The sequence below is a fragment of the Leptonotus elevatus genome, chromosome 8 (genome assembly GCF_054856555.1).
Source record: "Leptonotus elevatus isolate MCC_2025b chromosome 8, RoL_Lele_1.0, whole genome shotgun sequence".
Lineage (NCBI taxonomy): Eukaryota > Metazoa > Chordata > Actinopteri > Syngnathiformes > Syngnathidae > Leptonotus > Leptonotus elevatus.
This window is the reverse complement of record NC_141246.1, coordinates 10731208-10756225: the sequence shown is the minus strand read 5'-3', so window position 1 is coordinate 10756225 and position 25018 is coordinate 10731208. Positions and strand designations below refer to the sequence as shown.

At 39.8% G+C, this 25018-nt stretch overlaps 1 protein-coding gene across 2 annotated transcripts in view; it reads right to left on the bottom strand.

Moving 5' to 3' along the window:
• Positions 1-20906, bottom strand: part of atf7ip (activating transcription factor 7 interacting protein) — a 33193-nt gene extending 12287 nt beyond the window's left edge. The window contains exon 1 of one of the 2 annotated variants that reach the window (XM_086082194.1): positions 20343-20906. The gene's annotated coding sequence lies outside the window, so the exon portion shown is untranslated. Of the gene's footprint in view, positions 1-326; positions 387-20342 lie in introns of those variants that run through there. The other variant, XM_086082195.1, reaches the window with a different exon arrangement.
• Between the last annotated feature and the right edge of the window lie 4112 nt (positions 20907-25018).

Below are 25018 nucleotides of genomic sequence, written 5' to 3'. Positions count from 1 at the left end.
TGAATATAATGGTTGTAGCATCTGAAAAGAAACACTAGAGGGCCCTCTAGATCCCTGTGGATGCCATAGTTGTCTTTTTCCAGAAATTTCTGCCCCAGATTTGCATTCCAACCGGTGAACCCATATACCCCCCCCCCCCCAACACCAACAATTCTCTTTAAAATTCTTAAATAATAATCTTCCCCCCCATCCCAAACACACACACAGAACTATGTATTTTCGGTGGAACATGGCCACAGTTAAGGTGGGATTCCGTGATCCAGAAAGAGTCTTTCTGATCAAATCATTCCTACTCAAAATTAAAATTCTAAAAAGTCTATGTTTACCTTTGGCCCGACATCTGACGAACACAAATGACACTGAAGCTAACAACAAGCTGCAGCAACCTAACCTTCCTCCCATCCCCCCTACTTTCCTATTGGTTCAAACCTCAGCCAATCAGAGCGTATGAATTGAGGCTGGTCTCCGGCAGCAGTACAGAGGTTATGCAAAACCTGCAAGAGTTTCCGTAGTTTAGAGTGTTGTTTAACAGCTTTAACAGCATTCAACTATGTTACTTTAATTTCTACAAAATGGCTCCATCTGAGATTTTAAAGTGATTCATATGTTTATATGGGAACTATATACACTGAAAATGCATATAGAATTCTTAAAAGATTATATACATTTTAAGGCCATATAAATAGAAAACACAGCCAAACTTAGTCTGTAAAGATTGTGAGAAACGTGAAATTCCCACTGAATATTACTGATCGATGACTTCATCAGATGAGATGCTTGTGCATACGCACATTGTTCATTCATGACAAATTCTTCCTGCAGTGGCTCTAAACTAAAACATTAAGGTAAACCCCAGCAACGTATTAAATACAGCATAAACAAGTAAGGAGCGGTGTGAACTACAAACAAGATTACCGCAACATTCCAACGTCGGCGCACACTGCGCAGAGCTCAATATACCCCTCCCCCACCCAGCGGCTTCATTTTCTGCACCAGGATTCAGTGCAGTAACTCAAAATGGCCGTTGGCTCTGCTGTTTGCTGCCAGGCACAACTCTCACTAGCTAGCTGAAAGAGGTTCCATGTCGGAGGCATCAGGTTGCAGCGACAACATTCAGTAAAAATGTAGGGCACTTAAGTAAATGCACTTGCTCACATTAATAGAGTATAAAATGCAAGTATATTGTATTCCAAATCTATTAGAAAAAAGAAGAAGAAATAGAAGAAGAAAGATTCAGACTCTTTCCAGTAACCTCAGAAACACTGTTCTGGTTTAATCGTTTGACGGTAGCTAGCTATATACCAAATGTAAGTATGTTACCAAATCTAGATCATCAGCTCCCATTTTTTGTCCATTTTGCTGTGCCAGATTTCCCAAACTTGGATTTAGCGTTGTTTCTCATTGCTTTGCCCAAGGAAATCCTTGTTGTACTGTCCGATCACGTTTTTGATAAATCCCTTTACCGCCTTGTTTTTGAAAGTTTCATCTTGGATTAGATTTTCTGTGGTAACTTCTAACAAAGATCAAAATGTTTCCCAATTTTGGCGTCCAAAATTACACGATTGAAAGGTAGGTCGACATGAAGTACTATTATTAGGGTCCCAGCAGCGACCGCTGCAAGGTCCCTATTGTTTTGGAGGAATTCTTCTTCTCCGCAAACAGTCAAATTTTGGAGACCCTAAACATGAATGAAAACTCATCAAACTCTGCACACGTCGGCCGAGCCTGGTGGAAAATTCGATATTTTAAGGTTGCCGTATGAGAGTACAAAAAAAATTAAATTGGTCGAGTCGACGGCGCCACAAAAAAAAATCCGATTTTTTTATTCCACAGGAGGTGCAAATTCCCCAAATTTTGTGATTTATCCGTCATGACCAATTGACAATAATTTAATAATAATAATAATTCAAACATGCCTTTTTTTCTCCCCTCAACTATTAAGATTTTGGCTCTTATTTTAAATCAAAAATGGGATGTTTCGGTTACAGATTACCTATTGATTTTCATTGATTTCTGGACAAGTCATGGCATGACGATGTCATAAAAAGTGGCAACAACAAACTAGGGCTTATGTAATTTGTGTTTTAAAATCTCTATCCAATGATATCACCTATTTTAACACATAAGTGATTTTTATAACATGCCTACCACCTAACGTTGTTGGTACTTAAAGACAAATTTTGCTAGACAGCTATGCTATACCATATACCACAATAACATAATTTCCTCTAAAAATGTTTTTAGCGGCAACCCACGCTTGAGTCCAACTTGAAACCTCAAACAAACAAACTACTCAAACATTAGCATGTGATAGTTGAGTCAAAATGTGTTATTTGGCATAACCTGCTGACGTCCCAGCAAACGAAGACAACATTTATCTAGTACTACATTTTGGTCTAACCAAAAAAGTGTTTGACGAAAAACATTTTTAAAACAAAAAGTATACGAACGTATGATTGTCTTTCTGCAATGAATTTGATCTGCTAAAATGCTACACAAAAGCTATACAATATAGCTACAATGCTATTTTTTTGGGACTAGCTTAGCATCAAACAATGACCTTGACAAAATAAGTTACACTGAGAACAATCTTCAGACTGACTAACATGTATGTGTAAAAAATATCTATGCTCGTAATGTGCATGCTTAAAAAGTCAAAGAATTGTCAACCTTTTGCAGGATGTTTGACATTGAGGCTTACGTTGGTTGGTAATTGAGGGGGGAAGGGAAAGACTAGTCTGGCCAGCAGCAGAACATAAAAGGAAAGGAAGAGGAGGAGCTATTTTCAGACTAGTCCATTTTGCTGTTACAGGTAGGGGTGAATCATGTGATAGGCTGTGTGTGTGTGTGTGTGTGTGTGCCACGTTGCTTCGTGCGCCAATACATTAACTTGTATTTCTTTCAGGTAGAGAAATCCAGTTACCTCAATGCAAAAAAAGGCATGGCATCTGACAAATTGGCATCTGACAAAACAGTGCAGTGGTTCTCAAGAACAACTCTAACCAACTGCATGGATAGGCCCCATACATTAATCACAAGAATGTCTATGTGTAGTTAGTCACATGGTACTGTTAATGTCCCTACAATGTTTTGAAATCGCTATAATGCTATACTTAAGCCATAAAGTTATGGCTTATGTGGTTAGCATAGCACAGCAAACGCATAAAGCATAGGAAATGGCCTTGAAGTTAACCTATAAGTGAAGACAACCATGGACTACAATAAAAATCAAAGACTATATTTATGTAAATATTTAACGTCGGAAATAAGGGTAAAATGTGCTTCAAAACCCCCCAAACCGGTCTATCTTTATCAGGAAATGTGATCAAGGCCTTTAATGACTGTGGGGGAAGGGACTGGCTGTGTCGTTTACAGACCTGCAAGGAAACAGAAGGAAGAAGGAGGAGCTCTTCAGGACTAGTCCATCTTGCTCTAAATCAGGGTGCAACCTGCATTAGGGTGTGTGGCCTGATTTACCTTCTAATTTGTGCAATGTAACCTAAAAGTGAAGACAACCATGGACTAAAATCTGAACTAGAATCAAAGACAATATGCATGTACATATTTAACGTCGGAATTTAGGGTTAAATGTGCTTTAAAAAAAACGGATTATCTTTATCAGGAAACGTGATCAAGGCCTTTGATGACTGTGGGGGAAGGCATTGGCTGTGTCGTTTACAGACCTGCAGGAAACAGAAGGAAGGAGGAGGAGCTCTTCAGGACTAGTCCATCTTGCTCTAAATCAGGGTGCATCCTGTGTTAGTGTGTGTTGCCTGATTTACCTTCTAATTTGTGCTAAAACCGAAAGAACTGTCTAGTTTATGAACCTACATGTAGAAATTTGACTTCTTAATATACTACTTTTATGCAATCTTCTACTTTTGATTACACAAAATGTAAATCATCTTTGTATTTAATTCTGTACAAATTGATGTTTATAGCATGCTAGGGTATAACATAGTGATTGTCAAAATGTGCTGTAGCTAGCAACGCAGACAGACAGAATGGGAGGAACTGCACAAGCAGTTGCTAAGCAACACCCCTCCCCCAACTCTAGCACGGAGTAGTACACCGTATGGAAAACTACAGCCAGTACGGACGAAACCATTTGGAAAGAGGGCGGGGGGTTGCTTTAGTCGAGGGAAAAACTAAATCAAGTTACTAGATTACACATCAAGTTTATATGTAGATTAAGTTTCTATAGCCAAAAACTGACTAACACTTGAAAAGCTGTTATCTCATTTTCAGTGGTAACCCCCCAGAGGCCGAGACTTTTTTAGTGGTTTCTGTTCGTCCCAAAGAAAACCAGTTGCGGACGTTTACAGTGGAATGTATATAGATATATAGATAGATGTACATATATAGATAGATTTTCCCCCCAGGTACCCAAAAGACATGATCAAAGGAAAGGTAAAAGCAAAGGGGAGGAGCCTACTTCAGACCCTACCATTAATTTAAATCTGGATTTTTAAAGCCATTAAATCTGCTCTCTACCCACGAAAAGCAAATTGTCGGGAAAAAATATTTCAAAAAACAAATACGCTTAAAAAAATTACATGTAGAGGCACAGCACAGACTGCTCCAAAACGCACTGAACCGATGAGCAGCCACAAGCCTGCTCCTCCACCATACACAATTGCGCCCCCTCCCCCATACCCGACCCCCTTCCTTTTCTCATATGGACTGAACCATTGAAATGGTGGTGGTGAAATAGTAGCTTGTTCAAAAAGGCAAAATAAAATATTCACAGAATTTAAAAAAATTATAGTACCATTAATGGCACCCAGATTAGTTTATAGTAACATTTATTTTATGGGTAGAGTAGGACATCGCTTTGCTTACGACAACATGTACAAAAGGAAGCCGAACAAGCACTTCATGGATGAACAGGACTAAGTTCATTCAAATTACCATAAAGGTTGGCATAAAAAAACATGTATTTTGTCAAATCGTAACACAAAATCAGAACATGAAATATGCAGTTAGCGTGGTAGCCTTGCAGCGTATGAAAGTGGAGCGCAGTCGGAAACACTACAAAGCCTCCATCTGCCCTCTCGCTACCAGAGCAGACAGAGCGGTTGTTGAATGGACTGAACCATTCAAAGACGGGGGTAGTCCCTTAAAAACAAGAAATGGGTAAAGAGAACCTATGATTGATTAAATTTGACTTGAAACATAATAAAATATTTTATTTTAAACTTTGCTTTGTTGTTCACAAAATAGGTTTAATTAGTGATTTGATCTTTTTTTTTGTTGCTAATAACATGAGGCATATATTTTATTTATATATATATATGAGGTATAACATTAAGGAGTGTGAAGTGTGATACAGACAAACTTTCATTTGAACACAAGCCAGTCTTCTTTAAAAGCCCTGTTATAAGAAATAAACAAGCTGCATCTCCGTTCTTTGCCCATCCCCCACCCTGTGATAGTGCAGAAACACAAAATGGCCACCAGTTCTCCTGCGAGCAGCATGCTCTGCTGAGACATGAGCGGATCCTTGAACAGGCTCCGCCTACCACTCAGAAAGAAAAAAACAAGGAAAAGCTATCAATAGAAAACTGCATTCTCATGGACGGAAGTGCATAGAAAAAATAAATTAACTCTTGTAAACATAAAATGAAATTGTATTTCCTTGTCAATGTTGTTGTTAAGAGACCATGTTATCTGATCACTGTTAACTATTTAACTATGAGTGAAGCGTACAGAAAAACATTGTTTGAAAGTTGCTGTTTTTTAAAAAATCTGTATTAACTATATTTATACGTCCAGTATCTTCAAAGGCAAGTCAGTGAGAGCTCAGTGTCTGCATTCCAATAATACTGCACACGGTGCATATGGTTCCCCTCCCCCCACCCTCACTGTGCTCATCTGGATTCAGTGAAACTCAAAATGGCCACCAGGTCTGCTGGTGTGCTGATCCTGCTACCTCGAGCACGTCTTGTATTACAGCACTTATTTTATTCATAGTTGTCACCAAGTCCAAGATACTTAATGAAAACTGACAGACGTCGAGAGATGATGAACCAGAAGTTAATTTCGCACAACATCGACAGTAGTTTGTAAAGATAACTATGCTCTCTTTCTTCTCCTGGTCGGCATGGTTTTTAAATATTATCCGATAAATATAAAACTACAGTAGAGACTATCCAGCAACAGCTGATAAAATCTTAATAAGTATAACAACTGACATGTATCTGTACGATTTGCGTCTTTCTCACATCTGATCACATGAAAACTGTAGGCACTGAACTATAAATATGAATTCTGATGTTTGTTCAGAATCCAATTGTACAACAAATGATTAATACAGTTAAGTGTGCTCAAATGAAATATCAAATGAAAGAAAGAAAAAACAATAACAGCACAAATAACCCGAAAATTTGCAATCCAAAAGCACCGCCTCCTAGCCTGCCAAACGGGAGTACGCATAATATGCTCTCATTTTTTCACAGGCTGAGTAGAAGGAAAAAAGGGAAGAAAAGGTGGGGGAGGGTAGAAGCGCCAGTTTTCACTCAGCGCATAGTGAGTATTCTTTAGCGTTATGCTACCGCACAAGTTCTTACGGGTGCAAAAAAAAAAAGCATGTTCTTTAATGTAGGAAATAAACAAAACAAGTAATGTGCCAAATTAGTGTAACCGAGCTCATATAAGAGGTGAGAAAACAAATGAGTTACAGTTAATACATGTTGCGGTGTTGTTGTTAAATGTTTTGTGACATAAAGAGCAGCTTTAAAATGACAAAATTTGAAAGTTTTACGGTTAGACTATAGCTAGCACCAAACAGTCGGGTCTGAAATCAAGAGGCAGACACAGAGCGGCAACACCCCTCCCCCACAACAGCAGTCTGCCTGCTCCAGTTGGAAGTTTTTACAGCACAACCCGGACTAAACCATTGTAGCAGAAATGGGGGATTCAACACACACCCCTAGAGCAAGGACACGTTGAGCTAAAGCAAGTCCGTTTGAGCTTTACGTATTTTAGTTCACAATGTTTATATTTCCCTTCGATTGCCTATGAGAGGGAGAGCATGTTAAGTTGTTAGCGCGCATGTCTGTAGAGCTATAAATGTGGCCCAGCTCCTCATTTTTTATATCAAAGTGTAAGATTACATTATTTTGTAGAATCCATAAATTTCGTGTTCTTTACATCATCATGAGTAGAGAGCACGCTCTTTGCTACAAAAGAAGCTCAACAAACTTCAAACATTTCACGATCTTTAGGACTTAGAACAGTATAATCACTGGTACTCATGCGAGCAACACACTTCCCCTCCCCCACTCCCTGCTTCCCCTTTAATCGATTGCAGTCAACACGACGTTCCAAAATGGCTCCTACTGCTCGATGTAGTTACTGCAGGAAAGATCCTACGCCGAGCTCCTCAGATTTTGCCTAATAATGTCTCTGGGTGCGTTTTCTTGAGAATCTTTTTTTTTTGTAAGGTTTTCTGTGAACTGAAATTCCATCTTTACTGAACAGATAGATTTGACTGATTTACTAGAATTAACAATTCAAATGAGGTCCTAACTAAAGAGATGGCTATAGAATTCAGACACTTTCGAAAATGTGAAGTGTATGTTTTTACAATAAGGTAAGAGTTAAAAAAAAAAAAAAAAAAGTAAATACCTTAAACAGTGTTGCAAAAACTAGAGAACACCTGAAAAAGTATTTGCAAACAAACAAATGCAAATATCAGACAAAGATGACACACAGTTGTGATTCTATTTATTAATGAAAAATCATACCCAAAGCTACCTGGCCCTGTGTGGAAAAGTACCTACCGGTAAACCAAATAAGTGCTTGGCCCACATTTTCTACAAATGGCAATGAGTCTTCCACGTCTTTGTGGAGATATTCAAACCACTCCCCACCACCAACCTTGAACTATTGCTTTGATTCAGCAACACTGGAGGGTTTCCGAGTATGAACAAGCTTTTAAAAGAATAACTATCCCCCCAACAAATTGTGTTGTTTTTTGTTTTTGGCAAGAATATGTTGTATGTCACAGCACAACAACTTAATACAATGATACTGCATTTGTGGAAAAACAGTTAAACGATCACGATTAGCGTAGCTTGTTGCTTTACATTTGACTAAGGGTTCAATAAAAGCTGGTTTCATTCACACCCATCAAACCGCCTTTGAGAAGTAGTCCGCCGACTGTCGTCATTCTACCAGGCACTTACGGCTCCCCGGCGTAGACCAAATGGCCGTACACCCCAGCTAAGCACTGTGTGCGAATGGCCAAGGCTGCTAGCTGTTAGCCACTAGCCAGTAACACCAGCAACAATTGAGATTAGCCGTTACAAATCAGCGCGCCATGAGCTGGCTCGGTAAGTGGATCTGACAAATGTGAAGCTTGTCATTACTGAATATTTACCTACTCTACCTGGTTTTGTCAGTAAATAACACGGGCAGGAAGGACTGATCGATGTCCCATTCTTGCGCACATGTCCTAAGGTCATGCAACAGCATTTCAATCTCATTCAAGTTCGGACTTTCACTCGGCCACTCCCAAACCTTTGTTTTGTTTGTTAATTGTTTGAAGCCATTCTGAAGTTTTGGATCGTTGCTCTGCTCCAGAATCAAAGCGCGCTTTAGCTTCAAGTCACGAACTGATGGCATCCAGGTCCTAAAGGAGCAAGGCGTCCAAATCATCACACTACCAACGTGTTTGACTGTTGGTATAATGTTGTTTTTCTTAAGTACTTGTTCATTTACGGTAGATTAACAAAACACAATTCCAAAATGTTCAACCTACATCTCGTCAGTCCATAGACTATTGTTCCAAGTCATTCAGTTGTTTTTTTTCTGCAAAAGTAAGGCAAGCCTTTATGTCCTTTTTGTTTCGCAGTTTTGTTCGCCTTGGTACTGTAATTTTGTCCCTAGTCTGTTCCTTATTGTTGAGTCTTGAACACTGAACTTAACTGAGGCGAACAAGGCCTGTAGTTCTTTCTATAGACTAGAGTGGCTCAAACTACTGGAGACAAGTTCCTTGTGCGTTTTTTACCTTCTTCGCCAATAAAGATGATTCTGATTCTGATTACAGTAATTTATGGACTATAAGGCGCACCTAACTGACTAGATGCCGCGCTAGCTAAATTTGGGTAATACTCGAGTTTGTTACACATGTAAGCTGCACCCGACTGTAAGCCGCAGGTGTTTTAATGTTACCATATATACCAATATTTTTTTCCTCTGAATAAAAAAATAAGAAAATCACCATTTAAAGACTACAATTTATATTTACTTGTGTTATATTAGTCTGATAGTTACATTTGATTGGTGATATTAAAATTTGAAGTGGAGAAACTAGGCAACAGCAAAAAATTATTTTACACAGAACTGTATTTCTACAACTAACAATGCTGTTTGATATTGATTTTAAGATAGATTGTTGGCGTATCAAAAATCTACTATTGAGAAGTTGTTCTGTCCCCTGATTGGAAGCAAAAATGTATTTGTTTTTAAAATAAGCACTTACTTTGCAGTCTTTAAATTTAGGTTACAGACAGTGATGAAAACAGCTGCATACAACATCGCCAAGCCACACCCACTTATGTTTCAAGCGATTAGAATTTTTCAACTAATAAATTGCGACATTTGACATAGTTAATCACGATTAATCACCCTTTTCAACTACTATTTTCTACAAAGATTGTTAAAGATATTTACTTGAATAAAATCTTAGAATTCCATGTAAAATCAAAGTATATTTTGATTCGAAGACTGTTCTTATTGCTTACTTTAATCCTTGATGATCCTTGACAGTTGAATGCAACTGTTGAACAAAACGATCAAAACTGAGTCATCTTTACAGATATTTATCTCATATTCTTCTCTTAAGACCTCCATACCATTGGCGGCGGTAGTCACTATTTCTCATTGTTAGACAAAGGCAACTGGAGAGCTCTTACAGGGGTAGGAGGGGTATAAAAACGCAAACAATGCATACCCACGATATATTCCCACGCAAAGCACACCCTCAGGCTCTTTACAGAGTATTGTGTACTCTAATAGTAAATCCTACCTGATATATCCAGTTGCGTGATATATCATAATCATATTACGTCCAAATGCGAAGGGTGATAGTGAGCAAAACGAGCGATATTGTAACACGAAATTACATGAGAGCCCGGTTATTATAAAGGATTATTGTTTATCCACATTCCTCATGTCATGTTCTTGCCCCATGCACTGATTCGCTAGCTAACAGCCAATCAGAGTGATCAAATGTCACAACGGGCCGACACCGATTCGACATGCTGAACCCCCAACCCCCAAACGGGATCCAACATTACGACGGTGAGTTATACATTAATCAGACGGCATATACCGACGCCCGGGCGCTTCCCAACGTCGGATTGGTGTATCAAGGCCTATAGAAACAGTTCTTACAATTGATCGATTATAAAGTTAGTTCTGCCCACCAGCACCACACTCCAGCAGTGTTATGCTCGGAGATGATACGCCAGAGACGTACAATTAACTCTTTGACTGCCAGACGTTTTCAGAAAAGGGATGCCGTCAGTGCCAGCCGATTTAAGCATTTTGACTGATCTTTCAAGGTCCACAGAAAATGTTCTGTTTGGACTATGGAAACACACGTACTATCAAATGAATGATTGGACTTTCATCTTTCATCAGAAAAAAAAGTTTGTTTCTACCTTATTCCGTTCTTTAGTAATCAACAATAGAAAATGGTTAGTTTGACCCAATTTCGCCTGTTTTGGACCAAAATACGGAGAAATCAAGCTTTTAGTGAAACGATATTATTTCATGCATTCTAGTGAATTTTACACTTCTTTTTGTCCATGAATGATGCCACAAACACCTAAATAGTGCTTTACTTCTATAAAACACTACCACCAAGAATGAAAAAGTGTTTTTTGATAGCAAAATACGTTTATTTACATTCAACAGTGTAACAATTTGACAACAATTTGGCAAACTATTTACAAATGTGTGCAACTGTGGTGCTATTTACAAATATGTGGATGTTTCAACGACAGTTTTTCTTTTTGTAACACTCTCCTGCGTGCAAGGAGACGCAACAGCATTTGCACAACAGATTGCCTCTTCACGTGCTCCACTTTCTTGCAGGCCGTTTTTTCCGGGGAATAGCAAGTATATACTGCAGTGTGTGTTGCCATCAAGTCTAATATCAGGATCATGCTACGGTTTCGTTACGTCTCGCTTCCTCGTGTCCTTCAGTTGCTACACCAGGTTGTAAGAGATGTTCTGATCCATTTTATACACTGCATTCATGGTGGCATCGTAGTCCAGAAACAGTGTCTTCTCCGTGATCAGACTGTACCCGCTCCTCCGATGAATATGCATTGGACTCGGGGTACTCTTCATTGTCCGATCGAATGTCCGGTCGGTTATTGTGCGCGTTTTCCGGCCTTAGCAGCGGTAGCCGCGCTTAGCCGGTGAGGCTTACTACGTGATCATAACAGTCGCGTCAAGGCTTCCAACTTTGGCGTCAAGCTCGGAGTCATCATCATCATCATCATCAATCTGCATTGGTCGATGCCAACTCTCCATCGCCCGATCGAATGTCCAATTGTGTAGAAGTACCCGGTCGGTTATTGTGCGCGTTTTCCGGCCTTAGCAGCGCTAGCCGCGCTTAGCCGGTGAGGCTTACTACGTGATCATAACAGTCGCCTCAAGGCTTCCAACTTTGGCGTCAAGCTCGGAGTCATCATCATCGTCGACATCAATGCGCTTTTTAGTATTGATTGATGCTTTCCGTCTTTGAAAAAAATGCTCAAGCGTGAGCTGCTTGCAACCGGTTGCTTGGTCAGCCATTGTGGCTTCATCAGCCATTGTCTCCTCAATACTCTAGCTCCGCCTCACGTCTTCTACTGACGCCCACGGTGGGCGGCCCATCCAACCTTGTGCAAAGAGAGTCATTGCTGCCCTCTAGGGGCCAAAACGATTCTTTTACTAATCAGATCTGCCTGATACTTTCAGCACAGCTGCCCAAGGCTTTCCTGCACCCGTTTCCAAAAAAAAACAAAAAAAACATAGGGGACGTCTTTTAACGTCCTCGGCGCCCTTCCCTAGGTTTATGCTAAACGTTTTATAACGTTTATGGCGGTCAAAGAGTTAATATGGTTTAAGTAATACCTCGTAAAAATTAGTTTTTATATGTCTTCGTGCCAATGACCCTCTTAAGTTTAGCTGCAAAGTAAGCAGAGGTCAGCTGCCACAGGAAGTAAATCAAAGTGAGTTAACTAAGTTAATTTATTACCGAGTTAATTTAAATTGTTACATAATTTAAAACGTTATAGATACGTATTTTGGCATTACAAGAATTCTTCAACAAGGAAGTGTAGCTTGCCTTTATTTTCCTTTCTCCTGAGTTTGGGACACAAATAGTTTCCTACGGAAAAGTTCAAGGCATGCCAGAAAGCAGCATATAATGCAACAACTTAACTAATCCCGATGACATCAAAGTACTCTGGAGTACTTACATAAAGTACAAAGCCAGCCAGCCACATCTCATGAAGCTACGCAACAGGGAGAGGTGCCCATTTCTATTGATTATAAAGTAAGTTATTTTGAGTACCTTTGGAGTACCTGAATCTGGTGGAAAACTCCCCAATGCGAGTAGAGTTTCATGGCGAGAGTAAAAAAATGAAATTCCAACCTGCAACCAAGGTACAGCCTGTCTATAAAGTTTTTTAGAACTAGAATTTGGTAATGTAGTAGTAATTTACTAATTATGATCAAAACGGTTGAGAACCAATTCAACAGAGAATTTGGTGCTTCTGATTTGGAGGACAATGATCACAAGACCTGGCACTCAAGGGCCACCAAGTATGAACTGTGGCACACTATCTTTGCTTATTTCATTAGTTAGCAGGCTACTTGTTGGTTCGTGGAGTCTTAGTTTGGAAATGCTTTTTGAATCAGGTGGATTGACCATGAATTCTGAAAGCGAAAAAAAAATTCATTAACTTTATCCAGATCATGACCAAATTTTACTGTGCGCTTCCTTGGTCATTGTGCCCGTTTTCCAAGTTTATTAAAAATTAGTTTGTAGTTTTGGCTGAATCATGCTAATTAACCAACAAACAAAATGACATCCAAATAATACCACACCACTTTCGCATTCAGCTTTGAAAAGCTAACCTTGCAGGCCAAAATTGTTTAGCAAATTATTCTAAGAGCAGACCATTGTAATCTATTTGATGGTGGCTGGATAAAGAGACTTTAATAGAGCAACAAAACATCATTGACCTGCTCCTGCCTAAGTCAATCATAACCTTTACACTCAGATTCAGATTTGTTTTAAATGCTACATTCATTGATAGTTAAAGGTGTAATCAACATGAAAATCACATGCTGTTTGAAAAAAGAGCAACTGCGAAGCTGAGAGGGGAGGTCAAAATAATCTGAAGCAGTGCATAAACATTGGTCATAATACAACCGGCAAGAATGTCCTTAAGAAGAAAGAAACCAATGGTGTACTAAATAACCAACGTCAAATAGATGGATCCAGGAAACATGAAGCAGTTGATGAAAGTCCAGAAACAGCTTTGTCATATCAGCAACAATCTCCAGAGAGCTGGAGTGAAGGTATCAAAAGCTCATGTTTACAAAGACTTATAGAACAGGTGACAAAAATTCTGGGACTCGGTGATGCGAATATTAATCTTTTGAAAGTTTGAAGATTCAAGAAACAGATGATCTTCTCATGGTCCCAAATATACAAGCTCATCTGTAAAACAGTGGAGGTAATGTCTTGACGTGAGCTTTCATGGATTCTTATGGACAGCTCAATCTTCATTGATGTAACACATGGTGGTGCCAGGTGCCAATATTAAGTCTCTCGTCTCTCTTGGTGTCAAATCCAAATGTGTTCAGTGTACAGGAATAATCAAAAAGGAATTGGCCTCGCTGTACCAATAGGTTTGGAGGGGAGTAAAGATGGTAGCATACATAGTTTTTGGTAAGCTTGGCAGCTTCAGTATGGCAATAGCTTCTGTGTGCAAGGAGCATGAAGAAGGGTTTGATACCTATATTCTCCCTGACAGCCTTAGTCTGCTTCTAAGATTCTGTCAGTTCTTCCAAACAGATTTCAATGCAGATCAAATTGGTTCATATATTGAATGAATGAATTTTAAAAGAAAATCAGCAACAACATCAAGGAGTAAGGTAATGGACAGAAATGCAGCTATGATGCACTGGCAGAATATCATGGCAGCTAGACCTCCAATCAAGGTAGTTGGCTGGAATGGAAACTGGCATTCCTATGAACCTGGGCAGGTACAGAAGATGGATGCGGGTTTACATGGAGGCTTTATGTGTCAATCCAATTGAAATCATTCCGATTGATGATCTGTGGTCAACTGTTTACATGTGATGGCATTTACATGCGTCACGACATTACTCAGAACAGCGGTATAACAGGCGTGTGATGCACAGATGATCAACGTAAACGTCACGTGATTTATCCAGGTGGAGTTCCCTTGTCTATTGAGTATAGTAGTTGCATTTGTTTTTACACTTAAAGCAACAGCATAACAAGTTACAAGTACTTTAAAAGAAGCTCTCCCTTTGCAGAGAAGGTCTTGCAGGAAGACATCATCAGGCATGTGATTTGACCAAAGTGAAATTATCTGAAAAATTAGCCGGGGGTCTGGGGGCCGCAGGCACCCAGCTAGGTCCAGGGCAGCGCCCTGGTGGGGGGGGCCAGGGGGGCGAAGCCCCCCGTAGCTCATGGGTTTTCCGTGATTTTAAGTACTTTCAATGCACTCAGATGACAAAGAAATAGACAAAACAACAGCATAAATTTCCAATGTATATTGAACTATCCCATATAAAATTGCAGTTTTAGTCAACTCAAAATCAGTCACATTCAAAAATTATTTATGTCGTAAATAATGTTTTTCTATTTTTTGCTCATTAAAACATTCAACATATTTACAGGAATATACAAGTGTTCATTCTTGAGCACAATCCATTCACATGACACAAACACTACTTCCTCCTAGACTTCATTGCTTTGGAATGGGTCTTTCTAGCCTGCTTCTGTGCAGCTTTGATGGTTCTTCTTGAGGCAGCCTTGCTCATTTGAGTGTCCTGTTTCACAGCAAGTTCTGTTCGTTTTGCAGACAACATAGCTGCTTCTGCATCCTTCTCCTCCCTGTACCTTTTGGAGGATGTCCTCAGATTTAGGCACAGTTTGGACTGCACAGGATCCATCAGAATGTCTTTCCTGCCAAAATGGCTGACAGAGGTGGTCTTTCTTGCTCTTAGGGCATATTTCGCAGTCTGAATAGAACTGTATGTGGCTATGTCCATTCTGCATGCTCTGGGGTTCAGGACATCACCCATGACACTGAAAGCCCCCTCTACTTGAGGCCCATGGAAGCAACTCATGAGAGCCTTCACCATCTTGGCCAAGGTTGGGTATCTTCCAACAGCAAAGACTTGAGCCCACCAACGATCCAGTGCAATTGCCTTCCCCTCTGAGTCCAAAGGTGTTGGCAACTCACTGTCCAACTGGTATTCTCTCACCTCGAGATCATAGTTCCCCAGCTCTGACTCATCAAGGACATTGGTGACCAACGATGACAGCTTCTTCAGTAGGACTTTCAAGAGCTTTGAAACCTCTCCCGCCATAGTCAATGGTATCACGGCACCAAATGCAAAGCGCTTTCCCGGCACGATCGATCTTCCGAATGAAGTCACTGAACAAATTCGTCACAGTCTTCTTTCCAACATTTGTCGATATATCCTTCTCTAACCAGTCCCAGCGAAACTTGTTTTTTACGAGTTTGTCAATTTCCTTAACTCGCGGAGCATCTTTGCGTTCGATCACGGACATCTTTCTTTAAACACTCGGCAAAAACGTGTGCGAAATGAACAACGGCATACTCTTATACCTTTATAACAAGCGCGTTTATTGGTCAACAAACAATGGCATAATCTATGCCTTTATAACAAGCGCGTTTATTGGTCTACAAACAATGGCATACTCCTATGCCTTTATAACAAGCGCTCTTATTGGTCAACACGGAGACTTCCGCCAATCGCAAGATCGGTTTCATTTCAGTTGCGGAAACACTAAAACGGAATGCTGTAGAGAGACGAAATCGGATTTTTTTTTTTGGGGGGGGGGGGGGGGGATAAAAAAAGCGGAATTCCGCGAATTAGCGGAAAAATCACATGCCTGCATCATTTTCAAGTGCGTAAACAACGTCAATGTGCATTCACATCAAGACAGAGCATGCCCAGACCAGACGCAGCCTGGCTCTGCCGATTGAACCGTATACATGACATGTTTGGATTAGCAAAAGAAATATAGCACTCCTATGAATCAGAATCAAATTCAGGTTTGAATTTTTAGAAAAAAGTGACAAACTGCACAACAATCCTTTAAACAAAATTTTTTAGAAGAAAAATTTACTCTGTTCACACACTATTTTTGGTTAACGAAATATCTTAGAATGGGCGAGGAAGGCTATTCCTCACGCCATGTAAACATCAGTGTCTTCGTACATCACAAGTTGCAGGACAGCTATTTAAAATATTCTTAACATGGGTGCACAAAGACACAAGTAAGTAAATAAATAAAACAAACCCTGAAGCCTCAGTGGATGCAGCAGTTGGAATAAAGTCCTCCCTCCACGCAAAGAGAAGCCACTAGCAAGCGACAGCTACCTAGCAAGCTCCAGAAGGAGCTACCGATCCCAAACAGAAAGTGCTAACCTGACAGAGAGGTGAAAGTCTACCTGGGTTCCATTATAAGCCTCAGTACGAAAGCCTGCCGATGAGGATTGGCGAGGATTCTTGGGTTGCATTTTTAACATGCCGTTGTTCGCTGCGAGACAACACAGCCTTGTTTACGTTCACCGTGGATACCGCTAGCCCAAAATGGCCGCCACAGCCCACAATGCAACAAGGTTCACAAAGATTGCAGAGCAAACACACTGTTATTCTTTCCTAAAGTGTCTTTTCACTTATTTGTATATTAAACTACCGGTATTTATTTGTAACTACACAACTACACTTATAAGAACAAGGAAAACCAATTTTGTTTTGGACTGGAATTGATTCACCCTTTCCATTCATTTAAGTAAGAAACAAACATTCACACACCGTGTCATGCAACAAATTAAACTAAACTTCCACTGCATATACTGTTCTTGGTGTTTCTATGATGATGTGACACGGTGCAATTGGGCAAAACCTGGGGGAATTGTGTTCTTACCTGGGTTGAATTGGGCTGCTTTGTGAATTTGAAATCACTCATAATTTCTACCAACTAAAGTGATAATGGTGCCGAGTTGATTTTGGATGGATATTACGATATTGATTTGTTGATAAGCTGCAGAATAACTCAAACAGGTTGCACTCAGCCAAATGTTAATGATTATGCTATGCAACATGCTCAATTGAGAAGAAGCACAGCTTGATATGGCAACATTCGTGCTAGAAAATAAAAGTTTGTGGTACATATATGAATGGCTCAGTTTGAGTCCGGCAAAGTCAGCATACTATTACATTATTTTATTTGTGCATGCCATGTTTAAATATTTGTATGCATCCATGGCGTCTACAGCAACCACTTAATAGCAGAACATGCACAATATCACTTTTCATTGCTTAGCTACACACTACAGGTGATGCGTCACACTTGGTTTTCATTTCAGTTATTCGTTACATTTCCATGACCTTAAAATCATGGCATGTGCCGAACCATTATTACTGAACACCATCTCATGCAGGGTATGAGGTACAGAATCTACTTTAAAATCATCTTAATTCTATGCTGTTCCTGCAGCAGACATTTTGCCTCACTCATTCAGATGTGTGCAACGTGAAATCGCTGGAGTGGCCATGTTCTGCAGCCACTGGAGCTACTCTTCGCCTGCCCCATTTTAAACAGACCGAATACATTCTTCCTAGATAGAATAATATGTAACTAACATGTTAACAAATGGTCGATTCAGTAAGGGTTTTTTTGAGCATATAAAATTAAATGGATTTGTGGTTGATTTTGGCACCTTGCACAGCTTTTTCTTATTTAAGAATATGACAAAATGCTTTTGCAATTTTAAAAGTCTCAAAAACTGTTTGTGAAGCTGTAGAACCTGCAACTATTCAGGTGTCAGATTTTGAGTTGCTATCTAGGTGCCCCTTTAAAATTAGATGAGAAATGACCCCCAAAAAAGAAGTTTTTCACAAGGGCATAGATTCTGAAAATCTGCCCCTGTGAAATACAAATGAATCAGTTATGATGAATGGGTGTAAACCAGACATACTCTGATTAGTGCCAAATTAATCGGCCTTCAACAGTATAGCTGACTTGTGCTCCGTTGTTTAAATAGAAAAAACTCCACTGCTTACTTATCTATAAGTAGAAAAAACACAGCTGGTTACTTATCTATAAATTACTACATATATGTCAAGTATATCGGTTATATTTTTAAAGGGACTTCTGAACTGCTCATGTCAGCCCAGCCGCTGAAATTAAGCCACACCCACATTCAAGGCCAGTGTGGCGCATGGAAAATTACTGGCCTGTACCATTTCAAACCAAGAGGGGGGTTGAATGTAGAATGATTACAAAGAATGCAGCAGCTTAATACTCACCTGTGACAAAATTCTGTTGCAAGAGGCCATAGGATGATGTTAAATCTAAACATAATGTAACCTAAAAGTATTCATCTGGCTCACTTTTTTTTAATGAACCACGGAAAATGGATGAAGTTGTTATACTTAGTGTTAAGGTGAGTTTATTCTTTTTTTTCCATTAACGCTGTTTGTTACACTCAGAAGACCGACAACTTCGAAACAAACCTGGTCCCCTCAAACTCTCATCTCTGCATTCTGCTGGGCATTGAGCTCTTTTTTAGCTCTAACACATTCAGTTCAATTTAATGGTTTAAGCATCCATATGCGAGACACCCAGTACACATGGATCGACACTGAAGTAGCAAGAAAATCTGTTAAAATCACAACAAACCGTGAGAGTCCTGGTATAAAGCAAGATCACGGGCCAAAAAGCAGTGGTGAGCATAGCAATTACAAAACACCTAAACATCAAGTCAGACAATAGACACTGGTGTAATGTAATCCCCTATTCTACTCTCTGCCTCTAGGGGGCGTATTTACAACACAGCGTTTTGATTCCTCAGTCCGTTTCTGTTAGGCAGTTGAGCAGTAATATAAAAAGATGGCAAAGTTGGCACAAAAAGCGCTTAGGCCCATTCATATGGTTTTACAACTCTTTGCATTCCGCTGTTTCTAATAATAATCATAAAATAACAACCAAAACAGACAAAGTGATTAGACCATATCAGAACGGTTTTAAACCTGTTTCTGTATTCTACAACTATTTTGAAGAGAAAAAAAAAACACAATTCTAATATGCTAAGCTAAGTTGGTATGGTCACATAGCATCAAAATACTAGATGTCCATTAATTTGCCCCCGATCGTGATTGGCCTATTTTCGTGAAAAAAGTTCGTATTCGCCATAGATCGTTAAACAATTTCACTGCAGGTCACAAAAAGCAATCACCATCAATCACCAACATTAATTGATTAATCTATTATGAAAATGATAATGAGTGAACACTAGTAATTAATATAGTGTGTATAGTGAGTAGCTCTAAAAAGAATGTATGGAATATTATCGGCCGATCTCACTCGCGCATTATCGGAATCTGCAGCATAGAACTGTAATCGGAACACCACTACAAAATACATAAAGCATGATGTTCCGAATTAGTTTTAACAGTTTAACGTTGGAATCATTACGTTGAGACACGTGGAAGGATTAGAAAAATGCATAAATTAGTAAATTAACGTTAACTGTGGAATTTTGGAAAACAATGGGGATTTTTTTTAAGTGAAAATTATTCCAAAAGTCCTGAATTAACTGGACATTTTGACGCTGGGATGCTCTGATTTAGTTAAGAAATGTGGAAGTATTTGGAAAATTTGTAAAATGTTTCCATCAATTTGAAAATTTGTCATGGAAAACGTGGATTTCTGTAAAAGCTGAAGTGTTAAAAATACTTCCCAAGATTCCTGAATGGTTTCAATATTCTTAACATTGCTACGGTTTGAGTCAGTCGAGTAACATGGAAGTTTTACTGACACACAATTTCGAAAAGCAAGCGCTAACCAATCGCGTCTGGCTAAAAGTGCAAGTTCTAAGACCTTACAATTGAAGAAAAACTGTCCAAATACAGTAAAAGGTAAAAATGTGTCTATAATGAAGAGCATATTGTGGAAAAAAAGTGTCTGAGTTGTGATAAAATGCCAAAAGTGTGTTGTCTTGCATGCTAGCTTTAGCCGCAGTACCATCACTCACCAACAGTGGCGTCGTCAAGCGATGTTCCCGCGATTTTTCCCGTGTCGCAAACGGTAAAAGAAGTCCGTCCGCTCCTTTCCCACGCCTCGGGATGTTGTGCCAACACTACTTTCTAAAAGTCCGCTGGCCCAGGAAACGTGAAAGCCGGCTAACTGTGCCACAACGACGACTAACAGTGGCGGTGTGCTTGGTTCTCTTTTGCGCTCGCGAACCGACTCCAGTCTTCTCTCAGTCGTCCGGTCGCCTGCAGTCGCTCCTCCTCTTTTCCAACGCACACAAAAACCGTCTGTGGCGCGGAGGCGGGAAGAGTGAACAGCTCGTGGAGGAGGAGTGGGAGGGGGAGGGGAGATGGCGGACTCTACCAACTCTCAAGTCCTGGTTGTCAGTTGGGTCTTGTCTTTAACGGTTTGTGTGTGAGAGCTCAGCCACAACACAGCTACGACCACAACAGAAAGGTAGGTATGAAAGTCCACACTGGACAGGCTCCCGGTGAGACTTAAGCAGAAGCTGTGCTAAAACAATAGGGGAGGGAAAAAGTGGAGGTCCAGCCTGTCCTAACACAGAACGCTGTCATGGCGGATTGGCGGGGGCCGGGCTTGTTTGACCTGAGGGGAGGGATTAAATGGCGGGGGAGGAGTCAATTCGAAAAAACAACTCCTAACATCATTGTTCAGGAAAAACTGCGTTAAACTGGAGCAGCAAGGTACACTAGTGGTTGGCACATTTGTCTCACAGTTCTTAAATTCAGAGTTAAAATTTCACAGTGGTCATCTCATCGCAATTATGGAAAACATCAACGAAAGCGCAGTACAACAGCACACAACTGCCATGCGCACCATGGGTCAGAATCAGTAATTACCTAAAAACATGATAACAACAAATCAAGTACTGTTTAGCATATTGGACCAGCTAATGCAAATTTGAAATCTGATTGGTTTAAAAAACAAACAAACAGACCCATTGCTGATATGCTTAAAAGTACCGGTGTGATTTGCCGAGGCGAGCTGAAAGTATTACTGCGCAAGGCGCAAATTTGTCATGGCCAAGGCATCGAGGCCGTCGAGGCATGCGAAGTGAATTAACTGAAGTCCTTTATTCACATTCAAATAGACTTTAACTGTCGTATAATTGTCAAATACTAGACATAAAGAAAAAAAACACTGGGTAAGTCTTTCATCCTAACTCACTGCATCAGACTGTCAAGAGGAGCTGACGGTAATTTAGCATGCACATGTGCATGACGATCGACAAGTTGCTTATTTCGAAGGTACATCAGTCACAACTAATTCTAAAAACCACAGGCAGATTGGATTGACATAGCAGCAAATAAGAGTCTGAAATCCGGTTCATTTTTAATTCATATATCAAAAGTAACATTGTGCCACTCAGTTAAATTTGTTTATTCAACACAGGAGTTTTGGCGGCGGCTCTAGATTAAATAGTGTATCACCCACCAACAAAAATCAGCCCTTCTACACAATAAATGTCACGATCATTACAGTGGAGTGACATGTCTGTTTCCTCATTCTACTGACCTCATGCAGCAGGCAGCCATTTTGTTGATATGCCTGAAATGCGCAGTTCCTCAGGCAGCCACAGGGGGGGGTAAGCCATGCTAATGTAGCAAAGCACGAAGACATTTGTTCCTGCTCCTGTAGTACGCAGGCTAAATCACTATGTGGTTACATTGTTTCAGCTCCAAAAGCCACAGGATGAGCAATAATTGAGATGTAGTGTAGATATTGTCTGTTTCTCACACAAATGCACACCACACCTGACAAGTCGGTGAGGTGATAGTCCTTTTCTAACCTTTATGGCAAAAAATTGCTACTTTACGATGTAAATTCTACAAAACCTATTAAACTGCATAATGCCGAATGATTTTACATTTCTAGAAATGTAATGTTAACTAAAAGTGAACATTAGTTTCAGGAACACTGTTTTACTATATAGTTCTTCACCACTCGTTATCTGCATTTTGTGAAAGACCTTGCCGATTATTTTACCATTCGTAGAAACGTGTTTAGACTTCGGTGAACCTTTTATTTCCTATAATTATTTTTGGGCGATTCTGATGCTAATCAAATAGGCCTACCCATTACACGCAATAAATGTAAATACTGAACATGTTTCAGAATTAACTTAACATCTCTGAAATATCTCCCGAGACAGACCCACTTACTGTCGTTAGCTTAAACATTGTGTTATCGGAACTGTTGCTAGTCGTCAAATTCTTGTGTCATTATGTTCGACACGCAAGTGTGTTGGTCAAGAACAAGGAAACAAATGGCCTTGGTTTAGTGACATCTACTGGTCTTTGGAGGGAAATTCCCTCTTGCTTCTTGTGACTTCCCTTTTTTTCTGCAAGGAGGATGATAATAGTCAAAGGTTTTATACATCATATCTTGCTACTTGGAAGGAAAAAGAAGCCGTTGGTTTTGCTGAGGATCTGAATAAAAAGTACAGGAATTTATGTACGTCATCGATGGAACCGTCCACTCCCGTAAAATGTCAATGGCACCGCACATCTACTCATGAACCTCTGTGAACCAGGAAGTAGCCAACTAACAAACAAAACTCGAATATAGGCTTATTGTAGCGCTGCTCAAATAAATCGAATGGTGGTGCACAGTTATACGTAGAATTTGAAAACGTGATCTGGGACACAAGTCTAAACCATGGGCTCCATCTCACCAAAGGACTCTTTCCTTGCTACGTACTGTAATCACGTTTGTGTTCCTAAGTGAGAAAGTTGCTATTCAATGTCACTATCTATAATCTATCAGTAAAGAAGTTGTTGTGAGACGGTAGCATTGCTCTCAGCCTAAGTATTTTGTCAATGAAACTTTGGTTCCTCCCTTTTTGTTCATCCCTCTGTCGCCGACAGCCATACCTTGCTCAATGTGTATTTGCTCTGCCCCAAATACGTTATCCCGTTATCAAGGTCGCGAGTTGACATTTGGGGGATGTAATGCGAAATGCGGGAATGGCTTAAGTAGGAGAAGCTTACATGAAGACAGCCTTGATATCTTCGGCACACTCTGTTCTGTGGGTTTGCACAAGTTAAATGAGATGACAGCCCCATTATTTTCTGCTTGAGGATGGTATCAGAGACATTATAGCGTGAAATCCACTGGGAGGCTCAAAGGTAACAAAAGCTCCAGTCCACATATGACAATTCAGTCTCTTAATTAATCTGCGTAATAAAAATCATTGGTATCAACACATCACACATTTTTTTGTGTGCGTGTTGCTAATACCCGATGATACTGCTCATTCTGCATTATCCTGCCACGGCCAATAAGATGAGAGAACTACAACGTGTATGCTATCAACCAATTGGTGATAGAACCATAGAAGAGAATTGAGCATTTGAAAAACTGAAGAAATTGTCATTTTTATATTTGATACGATAAACGAGTTCTGGATTGTAATCCTTAATATTCTCACAGTGCCTGCACATTAGGTTCATTGAAGACTCCAAACTGGTGTGAATTTGAGTGTGAATGGTTGTCTACATGTGCCCTGGGCTTGGCTAGCGACCAGTCCAGGGTGTATGCCGCGTCCTGTCCAAAGTTATCTGGGGTGGCGGCCCAAATGAACGAGGACAAGCACAGTAGAAAATAGATGGATGACATACTGGAAGAAAAATCATCCGTCTTTTCTGCGTTAATCCCTTTGGCATTTTACGGTTAACGTAGATCGGAAAATAGCCTGTCTAAACACAACATTCAACAACAATATATTCAGTTTCTGGACTAATGGGGATGATCAACCAAAGTAACATCCAAGGTTTTAAAACTAAAAAAATTGTACCATCGGTTTTATTTGCATTTGTTCCCAGTGCAAGCCTGACCTCTAGGGGCCACACATATACACAGCCCATTTTGTATTTGGACAAAGATTAGCATTAAAAGCTTCCCTTAATTACCGGGAAGTTACAAAAACATATTTATTTGCACTTATAACATTTGATCTATATCAATTATAACCTCATATAATTAAGTGTGAGGATAAGAAAGAGTATGGTGTTTCTCCGCCACTTGCTCGCTCTCTTTCTCTGATACTGTATTATAATTTCTCTGAGTCAAAAGAAAGATGTCTGTGTTTAGGAAGGGGGGGGGGGGCAGTTGCATGGAGCAGGGGATTACTGCCTGCTCGCGTTTTTATTTTTGACTTCGCCTCATGACAAATAGACGGATTCTTCGTAGAAAGCAGCCATCAGGTTGTGTCTGAACGTTCTTCTTGTATGCAAGGTTTTCATTAAATTGCATTTCTCGTCATTCTCTAAGTGTACTAAACACATAATTCATTCATTACACATGAGCCAAACAATTATATTTAGTAAGGGTGGAAAAGTACTAATATATATAGCAAACAAATATCAAACTATATTGTCGCTGTCCAAAAAACTAATGGACCTCCACATTTGTTTTATTTTGTTTTTTACTACTTTGATAAAAAACTTTTTGTAACACACAAGGATTATGTTTCACACCTAATTTTTAAATCATCCTAAAATATGGAGATATTGTACAAACAATATTTTGGACAGCAGTGATGGAATGGAACCTTTCTGTATACTGATATCACGCTTGTGGGTGGGAATATACTGGTTTATTAAAGCAGTGTTGCCCAAGTGAACCATTTCATGTAAAATTATCCGCATAGCTACT